Source organism: Equus asinus, chromosome 8, assembly GCF_041296235.1.
Source record: "Equus asinus isolate D_3611 breed Donkey chromosome 8, EquAss-T2T_v2, whole genome shotgun sequence".
Lineage (NCBI taxonomy): Eukaryota > Metazoa > Chordata > Mammalia > Perissodactyla > Equidae > Equus > Equus asinus.
Window position 1 is genome coordinate 88,654,709 of NC_091797.1, and position 13,100 is coordinate 88,667,808.

The 13,100-nt window shown below is 41.4% G+C and overlaps 1 protein-coding gene across 5 annotated transcripts in view; it reads left to right on the top strand.

The window, feature by feature from the left end:
• Window positions 1-13,100, top strand: part of GRK3 (G protein-coupled receptor kinase 3) — a 131,601-nt gene that overhangs the window by 11,945 nt on the left and 106,556 nt on the right. The gene's annotated exons all lie outside the window — the stretch shown is intronic.

Genomic DNA, 13,100 nt, shown 5'->3' on the forward strand with positions numbered 1-13,100 from the left:
CTTCACTTAGTGGTACACGCTCAGCTTTCCTTGTTAGTCGTGTTGAGATGAATCTCATTCTTTTTAATTTCTGCGTGACATGTCATAAAACCGTTATGTACCTAAGCCTGTGTTCAGTGACTACGCGCCCCCGTGTGTCTCCGGGCCTGTGTGAGTCCTTCTGTAGGACAGCCCCTCGAAGTAAGAAAGATGTGAGTATTTTTAGTTTGGCTAGATGTTGCCAGATTGTCCTCTGTATTTTAAGGATAAACAGAGCTGCATTCAGAATAAATTTAAAATCATTTCATATAGACCATGTAGACACAATTGGGTGATAAGAACCAAGATTTTAACTTTAAACGAAAAGATACATGAGTACCAGAGCTAAGTAAAAATCCTGCAAGGTTAAATTGGCATTGGAAAGTCGTGATTTTTTTTCTTTTCAAATTTGTATTATCAGCCCCAGCCGTTTAAGAGCCAGAAAAGCAATTGGGGTCCTATCTCAGTGGGCATCCTGCCCAGCCACTCCTGATGCTAGATATGGGCAGGGGCCAGGCGAGACAAACCTGGACCCTCAGTTTTCTGTTGAGTCAGAAAGCAAAGGAGGCATCCTCGAGTTGGAGTGGGCACCATGCTAACAAATGCAGAGGCTGGAGGAGGGGCTCCCGCTGGCCAAAGGTGAGACAATTTGAGCAGCGAGAGAATACGGCTGCAACTGGTTACATTGCTCTGAATAAATTGGAACCCTTGTGGTCGGCAGAATAATGGCGTCCTAAAATGTCCACGTCCCAATGTCCAGAACCTATGACTGTACGTTGTCAAGAGGATATTAAGGTCTGAGATGGAATTAAGGCAGGTGACGTGCTGACTTTAAGATAAGGAGAGTATCCTGGGTTATCTGAGTGGCCCAGGGGAATTGCAAGGAAGGGAGGGAGTCGATGTCCGAGTGACCAGCATAAAAAGGAGTCGACCCGCCACTGCTGGCTGTGACCACAGGCTGGGGCCAGGGCCCAAGGAGATGGATTCTGCCCTGGGGCCTCCACGAGGAACGCAGCCGTGCTCACACTTTGATCTCAGCCCAGCGAGGCCCATTTCAGACTTCTGACCTAAGATCTGAAAGGTCATAAATTTCTGTTGTTTTAAGGCCATCCAGGTTGTGGTAATTTGTTACAGAAGTGATAGGAAGCTGATACACCCAGACTCTCCAAAAAAAAGAGGTTCCCAAACACAACAGAGGAAAACGAAGCACCTTGTGGATCCCCACTGGCAGTGAAAATAGGGCACTAGCTCTCTCTCTGAAAAGCGGCAATTAAAAGGTAAAGAATTAAGCATTTGTCTTACCTTTCCTGTCAGAACTACATTGTGGGGTCACCAAAAATCCCGAGTTGATGGGGGAAAATTCCTCCTTGCATAAGAATTGCAGCAGATGAATGTGGAAGGAATGATGGAGTTAGAAAAATCACCGTTTTGTGGCTCTTCAAGTTTTGATTTAGGAGAAGATCATCAGTGTATGAAACGGCTAAGTGACAGGTTGATGGGGAATTTTACCAGGAGGGGTGAGACTGCCACCAACTGAATTTTCTAAGTAATTTTCACATCAGGAAGAAGGAATAACGTTACGCCCCCTTGGGTGAAGCAGTGTAAAGTACCAAGACCACCGAGTGAGTGTTCCTGCCCCGAGAAGGTCGCTTGCATATAATCAGGTCTTCAGAGGTAGCTGTCAGCTCACAGGAAACATGGAGCGAGAGGAATCGATCGAGTGACTGTAAGAGGAAGCGAACAGAGAAATCCAGAACGGGCGACGTTCAGGACTGCTGTGGTGGTTTCCTCCGTGAGCCCCTGGAGTGAAGATACAAAGTGGGTGGTGGGCAGGGGGCTGCTCCAGACAAACGGATTTAAGAGCCAGAACAATCAGGTGAGTGTATGATCTTGAGGGTGTCCTGATACAGACTCATCCAAAAGACTGCTCTCAGACGATCATGGGCATTTGAATAGGAACTGGGTAGTAGGTCTTCAGGAATTATTACTATTTCCAGAGCGGGGCTGGGGAGCCATAATGCATTGTGTTTATGGGAGGAAAATGTCCGTAATGTTTAGAAGTGCAGACTGGAGTAGTAAAGGTAAAAGGACACGCAGTCTGAGATTTGCTTTAAAAAGGGGAGGAATAGTGGGGTGTGATAAAAGTGGCAGGCTTAAATCTTGATCACTGTTAATGAGGTGCTGAATGATGGTTATGGGGGTTCACTATACTCTTCCGCATGTTTGAAAAATTTTACAGTAATGTTTAAAAACAGTGGAGTAGATGGCTGGGTGTGAGGATCACGGCTATGTTCTGGCAGGGCTGATGAAAACCTCAGTTGTCCCAGTGTCACGTGTAAGAGGGCTGGTGACTTAGCATATAAATTCCTCTGACAGCATCGTACACAGATGAAAGGCATCCTGCAGCTCAGATAACTTAGACCGAAGGGGGATGCTGTGCTTTCTGGAAACTGCATCTGATGACTCAGAAACAGGCTCCACGACACGGATTGCAAAGAGGTGGGGAGAGTTTTTGTCAGTCCATTTGCAGCCAAAGAGTCCTGACTGATCCAGGTGGTATGGACAGATTTCCAACCTCTTGGCCTGAAGACTGCTCACAGAAGGATGAGAATAGAACATGCGAGAAGGCTGAGTAAGAGACAAAGCAGAGTGAGACGTGAAACTTTAGAAAATGGCATCCATTTACTCCCTGAGTACCAGAGGCTTCTCTGAGCTTCCTTCAGTCATGAATAGCTATTAAATCATAGCTCTGAGGCTTAAATTTAGGAGGAAAAAAATAATAGCCCATGTGCTTTCAGACGATCCACTCTCTGAGCGTACTTTCCCTGCTTAATGACACTGTGCAGTGGAGTCTCTCTTATGAAAATTACTTTCACAGCGTTCTCTTTTTAAATTACTCCAATATGAATTTGTCAAAACATTTCCAAATAATTACTTTAAAACAAGTGTTTTCTGATGGGTTGCTCTAAACCAGGCCTTCCTAACTAATTACCAACAAGACCAGTATGAAGAAAGACAAAATTACTAAGAGAAGTCAAAGAAAACTGGCTCAGTGGAGAGCTGTCGGGTGTTCCTGGAGAGGAGGACGCAATATTGGGGGGATGTCAGTTCCCTTCAAATGAATCGAATCAGAACCCAAACGACTTTTAAAGAGCTGACAGGCTGATCGTCATTCATCTAGAAGAGAAAAATGGGCAAAAATAACCGGTAACATCTTGAAAAAGTGAAACATTGGGAATCTCTTCTACCAAGCAGAAAACATGGCTACAGCATTAAAACAGTGTGAAATTGTGCAGTCCATACGTACAAGTGGTACAGCACGCAAAGTCTTGTCTCTACGTACATTTACATTCATCTGTAATATAATTTGAATTTGGCTTATGAATAAAGTTGGCATTTTGAGTCTGTGAGGGAAAGGATGCTGTGTGATTGCTGGCCATCCAATAAAGTCATAATCTCTCCATGTTGTACGAAAAAATAAATTCCCGTGTTTAATGAGATCGTCATAAAAACATTAATAATAGAAAAATATGAGAGAATGTATTTTTAGGACTCTGGAGTATAACAGGCTCTCCCAAGGAAACCCCAAACCCGGAAACCATGAAGGGGAAGATGATGACTATATGACACAAATGGAAGGTTCTCATGTGGCAAAAGGTATCATGTACCAAATTAAAGACAAGTCGTGGAGAAATTCCATGGGGTGGTCTTGTTTGGAGCATGTTTTAGGGGGTAAATCTGTTTGCCTAGACAGTGCTCGTTTCCTGAGGTTCTGGGCTGGTTCACGTGGCCTCGGGGTGGAGTGGGGGCAGGGGGCCCGGCTGTTTGGGGGCGAGGAAGGATGCGATTTGTATCCAACGAGTCAGCATTTTTGCCAGAAAGAAAGTGTCATCTGTCAGTCCTTGGAAAGGAAGTGTTCGCTTGAAATAAGCCGTGAAAAGCTGGTCATCAATCTCGTTTTTCACACACTTAGAAAAATAAGTGAGTCCAAAGGTGGAGGCTGTTTGTGGCCTGGCGTTTTTCTCTGTGTATTTGTTTTTTAATTGCTGTCGTCCTTTGGCCCTGTTGTTCAGTTATTTGGTGCAGGCTGACGTGGCTTGGAAGATCCTTCTCGAGTGGCCCCATTGCTTCCTGTCCCATTTCATCTTTGCCAGCGGCCCCTCAGGTTCTGTAGTTCAGCTGTGTTGAAAAGGCTGTCACCTTCTGTAATTGGCCCAAAGAAGCATACTTGTCACATCGTGTTGGGACTTGCTGTTTACTTTGCTGTCGCCCCTCTCGACATGAGTTTCTTCAGGACAGAGACGCGTAGGACTCCCCGTGTCTTCCTGGTGGCCCGCGTGGCGCCTGGCCCATAGAAAGGATGCAGTACACGTTTTGAATGACTGAATGATTTTTTTTCAAGTTTCAGATACTTATTCATCAGTGTAGACCCTACACAATATCCCAACGTGGTTTTGTGCACTTAGAGGGGAAGTCTTTCCTGGTTAAGTGGACAGTTGTGCCGGTGGCTTCTGGAACACCTTCATTCTTTATTCTTTACTTTTCTCCGTTTGGGGCAGACCTTCACTATAAAGCAGCTTCATAGTGAAACATTTCGTTTAGATGTTGGGACCTTCTTTCGTCACTTTGCTGTAATCTGTTCACTGAGTAGAACTTGTATGGGTCATTAGGACCCAGTTTGTTCCAGGGTTCGGGGTTGTTCTTTCTGTCCCAACTGAAGTCTGATGTATGTTTATGTATTTACAATGCATTGTGGGAAATGGGACGACAGTGCCGTTCGACGGGCAGCGGAAACTGTAGCGAGAGGGCTTACTCTGCTGGAGTCGGGGGAGGCGTCACAGGGTTAGCGACCCCGACCCGGATCCTGGAGGATGAGTAGGAGGCTTGCCTTAGAGGGAATAGCATTTGCAGAATCACTGAGCAGTGAAGTCCGGTGTGGCTGCCCTGGGACGAAGACAGCGGCGAGATGTGGCTGAGGATTTGGGGCCCCTTTGGAAATGCTCCCTATTATAAGAGTTTGGATGTTGGTCAAAGTGAGGGGCCCTTGGAATCTTCTGGGTTAATTACACGAAAAGTTGCTCTTGGAAACGAGGAGGATGCCGCGCGCCCTCCTGCAGGGTCTCCTTGCTGCTAGTCTCTTCCCCTCTGATGCTTGTTCCGCACAGACCGCGACACAGCTGTGGAGTGAAGCTGCTTATGTATGGCTGCTGACTCAAAGGCATTTTGATGAAAGGGTGAATGGATTCTAAAATGATTATTGTAACCGATATGAAGGGATGGTTTAGACCATGAAATTCAGTAGCTTTGATTAGGTAAACTGATGACCCCATGAATTTGTTTATCCGTCAGATTGTGTGTCTTTGGGGGTGACTTTTGTCTATGGCGACGGGTTTTTTTTTGGCTAGGGAAATTTGAGTATGTTTAGTGTCCCTTTAATGTCGGGTAACATATTGCAAAGAAAAAGGCATTAAAAACAGGATGTGGATTGTCAAAATATTGTAGGAAAAAAGCACAAAGGATTCACGTTTAGCTGAATTGGGTTGTGACCCTCTGAATTTAGATCTCTCCTGTGGAATTGTTTAATACGATGCAAATTATATGCAAGACTTTTCTGCCGAAGACCTGGTGACCCAGGAACCTTGAGAAGAGTTGACGTTAAGCTGTACCAGACCCTTGCACAGCCCTCAGAATCTGGTAGAGTTTGGTGGTTTGAAACCTACTAAAGTTTTTATTGTGACTTTGGATAACCTAGCTTTATTTGGGGTGTTTAATGAATAGTGAGTGGAAAATATTTAGTAACTACATATGAAAGAAAGCAACTTGGAGGGAGGAATTGAATCTTGGTATGACTGCTTAGTCATCCTATTTTTTAAAAATCTGCCTTTTGGGTTCCTTGACGGTCAGGAATGGTGCTTCTAACAGGGCATTCTCTTAGCATCATGCTCCATCTTTACAATTACCTTATGCGATGCTAGTTTTTTTAGGTGATATGTTATTTGAAGTATTTGTTTAGATGCCTTTTACTTTAGACATTAGAATGAAACAGAATTAAACTTTGTATGGAATATAGAGGCTTTTAATAATGGGAAATATTTGGCTATGTCGCCAATATTGCAGTTTCTCTACTAGTAAGGTGTTGAAGTGCAACTTAGCTCGCCTACTCTTTGCCCAGTAGAGAGCAGATGTCTGGTGCCTTGTCTTTGAGCCCCTTTAATAGTAGAGAAAAATTTTTAATTATGATACAATATTTATTATACTTACCCTGCATTTATATAGCAGGACCCCAATAGGTCATGAGAGGTAGGGTTGGTGTATCTCCAACCAGTTGGGATTAAATTAAAAAAAAGTCCATTATGCCTCCAATCAATATACATGGTATTGTATATAGTATAGATGCCTTATTTTGATGAAGAGGTATGTAAAGGAATGGTCCAGGAATCCAGAGGCCACAATTTGATTTTTTTCAACTCTCCACAGTGAAAATTCTGAATACATAGAGGAGAGAATAATGTAATGAAATTGATGTCGCCAACACGCAGCTTTATCAGTGATCAGCGCATTACCAATCTTGTTTCATCCATACCTGCTAGTTCCCTTTAGATTATTTTGAAGCATACCTAGACATGGTCTGTCATTTCATCTGTATTTCTGTATGTATTTCTAAAAGAGGAGAACTCTTTTAAGATATAAAAACATAAGCAAAAACATAAGCATACATTGCCACTGCTAAAAAAGTAATACTTTCTTAATGTCGTCAAATTTTCAGTCTGTATGCCCATTTCTCCAGTTTTTGTAAGAATGTTTTTCTTACTTGAGTTGAGTTTTAAATAAGGTCTGTCCATTATGCCCGATTGCTGTTTCTTTTGCCCTTTTGAACTATAGGTTCCCCAATTTTTGTTAAAGAAATCAAGTCTTGTGTAGAATTTCCCACACTCCAGATTTTGCTGATCGCATCCTTTTGGTGTAATTAAAAAACACCACAACAGCTTTATTGAGTGTAATTAACATAAAATAACTGCACATATTTCAAATGTCCAGTTTGGTAACTTTTGTCTACATCTGTGAAACCATTACCACAATTAAGGTAATGAACTTATATGTTATGTCGCCTTTCAACAATTTTCGATTTTCTGACACCAACTGGGTGTCCTGCGAATCAGTTCACTTCTGGCACTAGCTCCCCTGAGTTGGCACAGACCCCCAGATTAAGGGCTCAGTCCCACAAGACTGCCCCACTTCAGATGCCGGCTGCAAATGGAATCCTCAGTCTGCCCTCCTTTCTGCCCAGCTGACTACAAATTTGGGGGTTCCCATGACCCTCCCCTTAGGTTTGATGTTTCACTAGAACTCACAGAACTCAGGAAAGTGCTGTGCTCATAGTTAGTTTTATTGTAAAGGGTACAACTCAGGAACTGCAAAGTGGCAGTTACCTAAGGCAAGGTCTTGTGGGGAGGGTAGAGCTTCCGGGCCCTAGCGAGGGGCACCACCCTCCCAGTGCATCGATGGGTTCCCCAGTCCCCAAGCTCTCCAGAGCTCATCGTTCTAAAGTTTCTATCAAAGTTTCGTTTTGTGGGCGTGATTGATTAAATCGTTGGCTATTGGTAATAGAACTCCATCTCCAGCCTCCCAGAGGTCAAGTGGTGGGGCTGAAAGTTCCAGTTCGCCCATCACACGTTTGGTCCCTCTGGCAACCAAGCCCAACCTAAGCTGTCTAGGGCTCACCAAGGGTCACTCATTAGCATAAACTCAGGGGTGGTTGACAAGGGCTCCTTAGGAGTAAGACATGCCCATCACTCAGAAAATTCTAAGGGTTTTAGGAGCTCTGTGCCAAGAACTGGGACAAAGACCAAATATATATATATTTTTATTTTACCATGTACATCTTCCCCGAAGTTTGTTCCTGCCTCTCTGTAATCAAACGCTATGTATTCTCTGTCTCTCTTTTTTGGATCTGACTTCTTTTACTCAGAATAATTATTTTGAGACCCGTTTGACAACATGGATGAAATGGACAAATTCCTTAAAAGACACGAGTTACCAAACGTAATACAAGAAGAAATAGAAAATGTGAAGAGCCCTCTATCCATGAAAGAAATGGATTGTAATTTAAAACCTTCCCAGGAAGAAAATTCTAGGCTCCAATGGCTTCACGATGAGTTCTATCAAACATTTAAGGAAGAATTAATGCTTCTTATGCCAACTCTTTCAGAAAATAAAGCAGAAGGGGATAGTTCCTTTCTCATTTTATGACTCATATTGTCCTGTTACCGAAACCAAAGAAAACTGCTACAAGAAAAGGACAAGACGTCTATACTCAAAGCTACAAAATATTGATAGAAATTACAGAAGATCTAGATAAGTGGAGAAATATGTCCTATTTATGGATTGGCCACTTAATATTATTAAGAGGTTAATTTTCTCCCAAATTGATCTGTAGATTTAACATAATACCAATCAAAGGCCCAGCAGGCGTTTTCTGGGAAGAAGTTTCATGTTGATTTAAAAACTTTTTTTTTTATTAATGTTATGATAGATTACAACCTTGTGAGATTTCAGTTGTACATTTTTGTTAGTCATGTTGTGGGTACGCCACTTCCCCCTCTGTGCCCTCCCCCCACCCCCCCTTTTCCCTGGTAACCACCGATCAGATCTCCATATCAATATACTAAATTCCACCTATGAGTGGAGTCATATAGAGTTCGTCTTTCTCTGACTGGCTTATTTCGCTTAACATAATACCCTCGAGGTCCATCCACGTTGTTGTGAATGGGCCAATTTTGTCTTTTTTTATGGCTGAGTAGTATTCCATTGTGTATATATACCACATCTTCTTTATCCAATCATCAGTTTCTGGGCATGTAGGCTGGTTCCACGTCTTGGCTATTGTAAATAATGCTGCGATGAACATAGGGGTGCAACGGACTCTTGAGATTTCTGATATCAGGTTCTTAGGATAGATACCCAGTAATGGGATGGCTGGGTCATAGGGTATTTCTATTTTTAACTTTTTGATAAATCTCCATACTGTTTTCCATAGTGGTTGTACCAGTTTGCATTCCCACCAACAGTGTATGAGGGTTCCTTTTTCTCCACAACCTCTCCAACATTTGTCACTCTTGGTTTTGGATGTTTTTGCCAATCTAACGGGTGTAAGGTCATATCTTAGTGTAGTTTTGATTTGCATTTCCCTGATGATTAGCGATGATGAACATCTTTTCATGTGTCTATTGGCCATATTCATATCTTCTTTTGAGAAATGTCTGTTCATGTCCTCTGCCCATTTTTTGATCGGGTTGTTTGTTTTTTTGTTGTTAAGCCGTGTGAGTTCTTTGTATATTATGGAGATTAACCCTTTGTCGGATAAGTGGCTTGTGAATATTTTTTCCCAATTAGTGAGCTGTTTTTTTGTTTCAATCCTGTTTTCCCTTGCCTTGAAGAAGCTCTTTAGTCTGATGAAGTCCCATTTGTTTATTCTTTCTATTGTTTCCCTCAACTGAGGAGTTACAGTGTCCGAAAAGATTCTTTTGAAACTGATGTCAAAGAGTGTACTGCCTATATTCTCTTCCAAAAGACTTATTGTCTCAGGCCTAATCTTTAGGTCTTTGATCCATTTTGAGTTTATTTTGGTGTGTGGTGAAAAAGACTGGTCAATTTTCAATCTTTTGCATGTGGCTGTCCAGTTTTCCCAGCACCATTTGTTGAAGAGACTTTCTTTTCTCCATTGTAGGCCCTCAGCTCCTTTGTCGAAGATTAGCTGTCCAAAGATGTGTGGTTTTATCTCTGGGCTTTCAATTCTGTTCCATTGATCTGTGGACCTGTTTCTGTGCCAGTACCATGCTGTTTTGATCACTGTAGCTTTGTAGTATGTTTTGAAATCGGGCATTGTGATTCCGCCGGCTTTGTTTTTCTTGCTCAGGATTGCTTTAGCAATTCGCGGTCTTTTGTTGCCCCATATGAATTTTAGGATTGTTTGTTCAATATCTGTGAAGAATGTTCTTGGGATTCTGATTGGGATAGCATTGAATCTGTAGATTGCTTTAGGTAGTATGGACATTTTAACCATGTTTATTCTTCCAATCCATGTGCAAGGAATGTCTTTCCATCTCTTTATGTCGTTGTCAATTTCTTTCAAGAAAGTCTTGTAGTTTTCATTGTATAGATCCTTCACTTCCTTGGTTAAGTTTATCCCAAGGTATTTTATTCTTTTCGTTGTGATTGTGATTGGGATTGAGTTCTTGAGTTCTTTTTCTGTTAGTTCATTGTTAGTGTATAGAAATGCTACTGATTTATGCACGTTAATTTTATACCCTGCTACTTTGCTGTAGTTGTTGATTATTTCTAATAGTTTTTCTGTGGATTCTTTGGGGTTTTCTATATATAAGATCATGTCGTCTGCAAACAACGAGAGTTTTACTTCTTCGTTACCTATTTGGATTCCTTTTATTTCTTTTTCCTGCCGAATTGCTCTGGCCAGCACCTCCAGTACTATGTTGAATAGGAGTGGTGAAAGTGGGCACCCTTGTCTTGTTCCTGTCCTCAGAGGGATGGCTTTCAGTTTTTGTCCATTGAGTATGATGTTGGCTGTGGGTCTATCATATATGGCCTTTATTATGTTGAGGTACTTTCCTTCTATACCCATTTTACTGAGGGTTTTTATCATAAATGGGTGTTGGATCTTGTCGAATGCTTTCTCTGCATCTATTGAGATGATCATGTGGTTTTTGTTTTTCATTTTGTTGATGTAGTGTATCACGTTGATTGACTTGCGGGTGTTGAACCATCCCTGTATCCCTGGTATAAATCCCACTTGATCATGGTGTATAATCTTTTTGATGTATTGCTGTATTCGGTTTGCCAGAATTTTGTTGAGGATTTTTGCATCTATGCTCATCAGTGATATCGGCCTGTAGTTCTCCTTCTTTGTGTTGTCCTTGTCAGGTTTGGGGATCAGAGTGATGCTGGCTTCATAGAATGTGTTAGGGAGTTCTCCATCTTTCTCAATTTTCTGGAACAGTTTGAGGAGAATAGGTATTAAGTCTTCTTTGAATGTTTGGTAGAATTCTCCAGAGAAGCCGTCTGGTCCTGGACTCTTATTTTTGGGGAGGTTTTTGATTACCGTTTCTATTTCCTTACTTGTGATTGGCCTATTCAGATTCTCCATTTCTTCCTGATTCAGTTTGGGGAGATTGTAGGAGTCTAGGAATTTGTCCATTTCTTCCAGGTTGTTCAATTTGTTGGCATATAGTTTTTCATAGTATTCTCTTATGATCTCTTGTATTTCATTGGTATCTGTTGTGATTTCTCCTCTGTCATTCCTAATTTTATTTATTTGCGATTTCTCTCTTCTTTTCTTGGTGAGTCTGGCTAGGGGTTTGTCAATTTTGTTAATTCTTTCGAAGAACCAACTCTTTGTTTCATTGATCCTTTCTATTGTCTTTTTTGTTTCAATATCGTTTATTTCTGCTCTTATTTTTATTATTTCCCTCCTTCTACTGACTCTGGGCTTTGTTTGTTCTTCTTTTTCTAGTTCTGTTAGGTGTCGTTTGAGGTTGCTTATGTGAGCTTTTTCTTGTTTAGTGAGGTGGGCCTGTATTGCGATGAATTTCCCTCTTAGGACTGCTTTTGCTGCATCCCAAATGTTTTGGTATGTCGTGTTCTCATTTTCATTAGTCTCCAGATAAAATTTGATTTCTTCTTTAATTTCTTCAATGATCCATTGTTTGTTGAGAAGCGTGTTATTTAGTCTCCACATTTTTGCACCTTTCTCTGCTTTTTTCTTGTAGTTGATTTCTAGTTTAATAGCGTTATGATCAGAAAAGATGCTTGATATTATTTCAACTCTCTTGTATTTATTGATGTTTGCTTTGGTTCCCAAAATATGGTCAATCCTTGAGAATGTTCCATGTGCACTTGAGAAGAATGTGTAACCTGCTGTTTTTGGATGAAGTGTTCTATATATATCTATTAAGTCCATCTGGTCTAATTTTTCATTTAATTCTATTATTTCCTTGTTGATTTTCTGTCTGGATGTTCTGTCCATTGGTGTTAATGGTGTGTTGAGGTCCCCTACTATTATTGTATTGTTGTTGATGTCTTCTTTTAGTTCTGTTAAGAGTTGCTTTACAAATTTTGGTGCTCCTGTGTTGGGTGCGTATATATTTATAAGTGTTATGTCTTCTTGGTGGAGAGTCCCTTTTATCATTATATACTGTCCCTCTTTATCTTTCTTTATCTGTTTTGCTTTGAAATCTACCTTGTCTGATATTAGTATAGCGACACCTGCTTTCTTTTGTTCATTATTAGCTTGGAGTATTGTTCTCCATCCCTTCACTCTGAGTCTGTGTTTGTCTTTGGGGCTGAGGTGTGTTTCCTGGAGGCAGCATATTGTTGGATCTTGTTCTTTGATCCATCCTGCCACTCTGTGTCTTTTGATTGGGGAGTTCAATCCATTTACATTTAGAGTGATTATTGAGATGTGGGGGCCTACCACTACCATTTTGTGTCTTGTTTTCCGCTTTTCTTCAGTTTCCTTTGTTTCTCGTCCCATGGTTTAATCTGTTCTGATGTAGAGCTGCTACTCTCTGTTGTTGTCCTTCTACTTATCTCCTCTGCTCTTGGTTTTGTAGCCCCTTTCCTTTTTTGGTTTTTTCAGGAATGAGGGTTTTCCTGAGGATTTCCTGAAGAGGAGGTTTTGTGGCAATGAACTCCCTTAATTTTTGTCTATCTGCAAAAGTTTTTATTTCTCCATCGTATTTGAAGGATATTTTCGCTGGGTAGAGAATTCTCGGCTGTAGATTTTTGTCCTTCAGATTTTTGAATATATCATTCCACTCTCTTCTAGCCTGTAAAGTTTCTGCTGAGAAATCTGCTGATAGCCTGATGGGGGTTCCTTTGTAGGTTAGTTTCTTTTGCCTGGCTGTCCTTAGTATTTTCTCCTTGTTGTTGACTTTTGCTAGCTTCACTACTATATGGCGTGGAGTTGGTCTTCTTGCATTGATAAAGTTTGGAGATCTATTGGCTTCTGTCACCTGAAGATCCATCTCCCTCACCAGATTTGGGAAGTTCTCAGCCATTATTTCTTT